Here is a 7636-nt window from a genome sequence, read left to right as displayed (position 1 = left end):
TTTAAAAAACATTGAAACAGTAGGAACAGGGTTATATGCGAGTGGCAAAAGAACCTTAATAACAATTAACAGAGGCCTATCCATAAGTCTTAGTTGTGAATCACATTAGCTCTTATCCATTGAGGCCCATATGAATAAGCTAAACAGTTTAACTTAACCTGTTATGCAAACGCGCTCCCAGTAAACACAGGAACAATGATATCTGTTGTAAGGTAAGCGACTAGGAAGTAGCGTTTACAGGAGCTATAAAAGCAGACTATCAATATTTAAACAGGTAAAAATACTTTCAGTATACATAGCTTTTAGGACTGTCAGGTTAGATACCACTATGAAATGACACAAGACTGAGCAAATAGCAATATACAACATATACATTCAAGTACTCACAGTCCCAGGGTAAGCTCCTGTCTCCAGACGCCCAACAGCCAACGAAAGAAGGGGAAGAAAGATGGCGTAAAAGGGCAGGGGGTTGTATTTATAAGCTATAGGGGGGTACAGAGGAGGGAGATGGGGGAGTAACCCTGAAAATAAGCCATAGGGAGGAGTTGACGTGATAGAGAGTAACTGGTTATTGGCTAGGTGAATTGCGTGTGTGATAGGGGAGGTGCAGGGAGAAAGTAATGTAGGTCTGAAAAAAGGGTTTACATAGTGTAGGACAATGTATTATAAGTCAAGAATTAGACACAGCTGAAGAGCGTTATAGAGGGCAAGATGTTAGTATTAGTTAGGGGAGGTGGAATAAACACTTTGAAAGGATATAAGCATATGTAAGCTGTAAGAGGGTGACTAAAGCCACAAAAGTAAGACACAAGAGAGAGAAGTTCAGCAGGAAACAATCAGAGAAAGGGAGAAACAAACAGGTAAGTCAGTGAGTTAGAGAAAAAAATATGAGTAATTTCTGTAATGAGTAGAGGTAAAAATGTAGAGGATATAGAGTGAGAGGAAAACAGGTAAGGTAAAAGAGGTTAGGTTAAAAAGCAGATCAGGAAGAAGCTTTCGATAAGAAAGTGTAATGGAGGCAGAAGATAAGCAGGGGTGGAAGAAATGGAGAACACAGGAGAACTATGATAGAGGTGCCCCTTTGTGGTAGGATGTATGGTTACAGGAACAGGCAGTATAGCAGAGGACTAGGTACGAAAGGGGGAGGGGGGAAGGAGAGTAGTATGCTAACAATTAAGGATAGTTGAGGTAGATAAAGATAGAATTAAAATGGAGGTATCTAATGTGGAAGGGGGAATAAGTAGGCTGCAGGAGGTACTGGAGGGTTGCTTAACCCGAGGTACACAAATAGAGTAAGTCTGCTCTAGCAAGGAAACATAACATACTTATATTCACAAAATAAGTCGGTGCCTCTTGATAGTGTAAGTTATGGGCTCAGGTCTGACGTTCCTTTAATCCCAGAGGGAAGGAAGGCTGGAAAGGGACTTTGCTTGAGTCTCACAGTTGACCACTCTGTTATAAGGTAAATGAGGGAGAGAGATAGTGAGTGAATAGAGCTAAGTAGCTAGAAGCAGAAAGTAGTAGCAGTGGATAAGCATTTATAAAAAAACAGTATCACTAAAATACTAGGTACAGAGCAATAAACATTGGAGAAAAATCAAATAAAACAAGTTTAAGCGTACAGTATACAGCAAAAAACGAGTAAAACCTTTACATAAATAATACTTTCTAACAGGATAACATTCAGGCAAAGGGTTCAAGATGAATGTATTCTATAATAATGAGCCACAATAATTGTTATCAGTTAGTGAAACCTGGCATTCCCAATCCTCAGGGAATTCCTTTGTAAAGTTGCCTTACAGTAAACTTAGACTCAGTAACAGTAGGGGCCCAGAGATAAAGGAGTTCTTTTCAGGTAAACAGGGTTGGGAAAGGAAGTACTTGCCTCCACGCTCACTCTACCCTGGCCTGTAATCTGGAGTCCCAGTTATCTAATAATTCCAAGGTAAAGCTACTATACAGTGAAAACGGTCAAGTTTCCACTTGGGGCACAGAGATACAGGCGCCTGACTCCAGTTAAAGGGAGTTACAATGGAAATCTTTGGCCTCTGTGATAGGTCTGCTAGGGGAAAGTAGTACAGCTAGTGATATCCTAAAGGGTTCCACTACTGTTCGGTGGACAGACAGGGTGTGTAGAAGGGGTTCAGCAGTGTAGCAGGCCAACACGCTGAATTTCAACAATGCAATAAAAAGTATAGGTCGTCGTCGCAGTCCCGCTAGACAGAGCAAAATCAAGTTAGCTTTCAGCGACGCTGAGTAGTTGCAGCAGTGTACCAGGCTGAGTGAGCCTTACAGTATCGCTATACTCTAGACGGATGACGTAGAGAGTTGGGACACCAGCAGCGTGCACGCTAAACAGATACAACAGCTGAAGAGTTACAGTAGAGTAACAGACTGAGTTAGCCTTTGAGTAGCGTTATACTCTAGATGGATGACTTAGAGAGGTAGCACGCCAACGTGCACGCTAAACAGTTGCAACAGAGCGAAAGATTTAGCTAGCAACATTAAACACATTATTGTCTCAGATAGATATGAATCTTTGGTAAGTGAGAACAGAGTTGTATGTGGATAAGCAAATTAGCACGTAGTTAAACAATTCACAAGGACATATAGTTGCTGCAAATGGGTCTTAAATACATGCACAACAAGCCCAGGTGAATACGCTGACCAGCAAAAGACAATCGAAACCTATTGCAAACACACATTCAAGCATTGAAACAGTAGGAACAGGGTTATATGCGAGTGGCAAAAAGAACCTTAATAACAATTAACAGAGGCCTATCCATAAGTCTTAGTTGTGAATCACATTAGCTCTTATCCATTGAGGCCCATATGAATAAGCTAAACAGTTTAACTTAACCTGTTATGCAAACGCGCTCCCAGTAAACACAGGAACAATGATATCTGTTGTAAGGTAAGCGACTAGGAAGTAGCGTTTACAGGAGCTATAAAAGCAGACTATCAATATTTAAACAGGTAAAAATACTTTCAGTATACATAGCTTTTAGGACTGTCAGGTTAGATACCACTATGAAATGACACAAGACTGAGCAAATAGCAATATACAACATATACATTCAAGTACTCACAGTCCCAGGGTAAGCTCCTGTCTCCAGACGCCCAACAGCCAACGAAAGAAGGGGAAGAAAGATGGCGTAAAAGGGCAGGGGGTTGTATTTATAAGCTATAGGGGGGTACAGAGGAGGGAGATGGGGGAGTAACCCTGAAAATAAGCCATAGGGAGGAGTTGACGTGATAGAGAGTAACTGGTTATTGGCTAGGTGAATTGCGTGTGTGATAGGGGAGGTGCAGGGAGAAAGTAATGTAGGTCTGAAAAAAGGGTTTACATAGTGTAGGACAATGTATTATAAGTCAAGAATTAGACACAGCTGAAGAGCGTTATAGAGGGCAAGATGTTAGTATTAGTTAGGGGAGGTGGAATAAACACTTTGAAAGGATATAAGCATATGTAAGCTGTAAGAGGGTGACTAAAGCCACAAAAGTAAGACACAAGAGAGAGAAGTTCAGCAGGAAACAATCAGAGAAAGGGAGAAACAAACAGGTAAGTCAGTGAGTTAGAGAAAAAAATATGAGTAATTTCTGTAATGAGTAGAGGTAAAATGTAGAGGATATAGAGTGAGAGGAAAACAGGTAAGGTAAAAGAGGTTAGGTTAAAAAGCAGATCAGGAAGAAGCTTTCGATAAGAAAGTGTAATGGAGGCAGAAGATAAGCAGGGGTGGAAGAAATGGAGAACACAGGAGAACTATGATAGAGGTGCCCCTTTGTGGTAGGATGTATGGTTACAGGAACAGGCAGTATAGCAGAGGACTAGGTACGAAAGGGGGAGGGGGGAAGGAGAGTAGTATGCTAACAATTAAGGATAGTTGAGGTAGATAAAGATAGAATTAAAATGGAGGTATCTAATGTGGAAGGGGGAATAAGTAGGCTGCAGGAGGTACTGGAGGGTTGCTTAACCCGAGGTACACAAATAGAGTAAGTCTGCTCTAGCAAGGAAACATAACATACTTATATTCACAAAATAAGTCGGTGCCTCTTGATAGTGTAAGTTATGGGCTCAGGTCTGACGTTCCTTTAATCCCAGAGGGAAGGAAGGCTGGAAAGGGACTTTGCTTGAGTCTCACAGTTGACCACTCTGTTATAAGGTAAATGAGGGAGAGAGATAGTGAGTGAATAGAGCTAAGTAGCTAGAAGCAGAAAGTAGTAGCAGTGGATAAGCATTTATAAAAAAACAGTATCACTAAAATACTAGGTACAGAGCAATAAACATTGGAGAAAAATCAAATAAAACAAGTTTAAGCGTACAGTATACAGCAAAAAACGAGTAAAACCTTTACATAAATAATACTTTCTAACAGGATAACATTCAGGCAAAGGGTTCAAGATGAATGTATTCTATAATAATGAGCCACAATAATTGTTATCAGTTAGTGAAACCTGGCATTCCCAATCCTCAGGGAATTCCTTTGTAAAGTTGCCTTACAGTAAACTTAGACTCAGTAACAGTAGGGGCCCAGAGATAAAGGAGTTCTTTTCAGGTAAACAGGGTTGGGAAAGGAAGTACTTGCCTCCACGCTCACTCTACCCTGGCCTGTAATCTGGAGTCCCAGTTATCTAATAATTCCAAGGTAAAGCTACTATACAGTGAAAACGGTCGTTTCCACTTGGGGCACAGAGATACAGACGCCTGACTCCAGTTAAAGGGAGTTACAATGGAAATCTTTGGCCTCTGTGATAGGTCTGCTAGGGGAAAGTAGTACAGCTAGTGATATCCTAAAGGGTTCCACTACTGTTCGGTGGACAGACAGGGTGTGTAGAAGGGGTTCAGCAGTGTAGCAGGCCAACACGCTGAATTTCAACAATGCAATAAAAAGTATAGGTCGTCGCAGTCCCGCTAGACAGAGCAAAATCAAGTTAGCTTTCAGCGACGCTGAGTAGTTGCAGCAGTGTACCAGGCTGAGTGAGCCTTACAGTATCGCTATACTCTAGACGGATGACGTAGAGAGTTGGGACACCAGCGTGCACGCTAAACAGATACAACAGCTGAAGAGTTACAGTAGAGTAACAGACTGAGTTAGCCTTTGAGTAGCGTTATACTCTAGATGGATGACTTAGAGAGGTAGCACGCCAACGTGCACGCTAAACAGTTGCAACAGAGCGAAAGATTTAGCTAGCAACATTAAACACATTATTGTCTCAGATAGATATGAATCTTTGGTAAGTGAGAACAGAGTTGTATGCGGATAAGCAAATTAGCACGTAGTTAAACAATTCACAAGGACATATAGTTGCTGCAAATGGGTCTTAAATACATGCACAACAAGCCCAGGTGAATACGCTGACCAGCAGAAGACAATCGAAACCTATTGCAAACACACATTCAAGCATTGAAACAGTAGGAACAGGGTTATATGCGAGTGGCAAAAGAACCTTAATAACAATTAACAGAGGCCTATCCATAAGTCTTAGTTGTGAATCACATTAGCTCTTATCCATTGAGGCCCATATGAATAAGCTAAACAGTTTAACTTAACCTGTTATGCAAACGCGCTCCCAGTAAACACAGGAACAATGATATCTGTTGTAAGGTAAGCGACTAGGAAGTAGCGTTTACAGGAGCTATAAAAGCAGACTATCAATATTTAAACAGGTAAAAATACTTTCAGTATACATAGCTTTTAGGACTGTCAGGTTAGATACCACTATGAAATGACACAAGACTGAGCAAATAGCAATATACAACATATACATTCAAGTACTCACAGTCCCAGGGTAAGCTCCTGTCTCCAGACGCCCAACAGCCAACGAAAGAAGGGGAAGAAAGATGGCGAAAAGGGCAGGGGTTGTATTTATAAGCTATGGGGGGGTACAGAGGAGGGAGATGGGGGAGTAACCCTGAAAATAAGCCATAGGGAGGAGTTGACGTGATAGAGAGTAACTGGTTATTGGCTAGGTGAATTGCGTGTGTGATAGGGGAGGTGCAGGGAGAAAGTAATGTAGGTTTGAAAAAAGGGTTTACATAGTGTAGGACAATGTATTATAAGTCAAGAATTAGACACAGCTGAAGAGCGTTATAGAGGGCAAGATGTTAGTATTAGTTAGGGGAGGTGGAATAAACACTTTGAAAGGATATAAGCATATGTAAGCTGTAAGAGGGTGACTAAAGCCACAAAAGTAAGACACAAGAGAGAGAAGTTCAGCAGGAAACAATCAGAGAAAGGGAGAAACAAACAGGTAAGTCAGTGAGTTAGAGAAAAAAAAATATGAGTAATTTCTGTAATGAGTAGAGGTAAAAATGTAGAGGATATAGAGTGAGAGGAAAACAGGTAAGGTAAAAGAGGTTAGGTTAAAAAGCAGATCAGGAAGAAGCTTTCGATAAGAAAGTGTAATGGAGGCAGAAGATAAGCAGGGGTGGAAGAAATGGAGAACACAGGAGAACTATGATAGAGGTGCCTGTTTGTGGTAGGATGTATGGTTACAGGAACAGGCAGTATAGCAGAGGACTAGGTACGAAAGGGGGAGGGGGGAAGGAGAGTAGTATGCTAACAATTAAGGATAGTTGAGGTAGATAAAGATAGAATTAAAATGGAGGTATCTAATGTGGAAGGGGGAATAAGTAGGCTGCAGGAGGTACTGGAGGGTTGCTTAACCCGAGGTACACAAATAGAGTAAGTCTGCTCTAGCAAGGAAACATAACATACTTATATTCACAAAATAAGTCGGTGCCTCTTGATAGTGTAAGTTATGGGCTCAGGTCTGACGTTCCTTTAATCCCAGAGGGAAGGAAGGCTGGAAAGGGACTTTGCTTGAGTCTCACAGTTGACCACTCTGTTATAAGGTAAATGAGGGAGAGAGATAGTGAGTGAATAGAGCTAAGTAGCTAGAAGCAGAAAGTAGTAGCAGTGGATAAGCATTTATAAAAAAACAGTATCACTAAAATACTAGGTACAGAGCAATAAACATTGGAGAAAAATCAAATAAAACAAGTTTAAGCGTACAGTATACAGCAAAAAACGAGTAAAACCTTTACATAAATAATACTTTCTAACAGGATAACATTCAGGCAAAGGGTTCAAGATGAATGTATTCTATAATAATGAGCCACAATAATTGTTATCAGTTAGTGAAACCTGGCATTCCCAATCCTCAGGGAATTCCTTTGTAAAGTTGCCTTACAGTAAACTTAGACTCAGTAACAGTAGGGGCCCAGAGATAAAGGAGTTCTTTTCAGGTAAACAGGGTTGGGAAAGGAAGTACTTGCCTCCACGCTCACTCTACCCTGGCCTGTAATCTGGAGTCCCAGTTATCTAATAATTCCAAGGTAAAGCTACTATACAGTGAAAATGGTCAAATTTCCACTTGGGGCACAGAGATACAGATGCCTGACTCCAGTTAAAGGGAGTTACAATGGAAATCTTTGGCCTCTGTGATAGGTCTGCTAGGGGAAAGTAGTACAGCTAGTGATATCCTAAAGGGTTCCACTACTGTTCGGTGGACAGACAGGGTGTGTAGAAGGGGTTCAGCGGTGTAGCAGGCCAACACGCTGAATTTCAACAATGCAATAAAAAGTATAGGTCGTCGCAGTCCCGCTAGACAGAGCAAAATCAAGTTAGCTTTC

At 41.1% G+C, this 7636-nt stretch overlaps 1 long non-coding RNA gene across 2 annotated transcripts in view; it reads right to left on the bottom strand.

The window, feature by feature from the left end:
* Nucleotides 1-7636, bottom strand: part of LOC122807227 — a 78973-nt gene that overhangs the window by 66724 nt on the left and 4613 nt on the right. For both annotated transcript variants that reach the window (XR_006365605.1, XR_006365606.1), the window contains exons 3-5: nt 6720-6846; nt 4027-4153; nt 1326-1452 (exon numbers count right to left, since the gene is read on the bottom strand). This is a non-coding gene — a long non-coding RNA (uncharacterized LOC122807227). The remainder of the gene's footprint in view (nt 1-1325; nt 1453-4026; nt 4154-6719; nt 6847-7636) is intronic.

The sequence above is a fragment of the Protopterus annectens genome, chromosome 1.part1, assembly GCF_019279795.1.
Source record: "Protopterus annectens isolate FY-2018-M chromosome 1.part1, PAN1.0, whole genome shotgun sequence".
NCBI lineage: Eukaryota > Metazoa > Chordata > Ceratodontiformes > Protopteridae > Protopterus > Protopterus annectens.
This window is presented reverse-complemented; position numbering and strand designations above follow the sequence as displayed.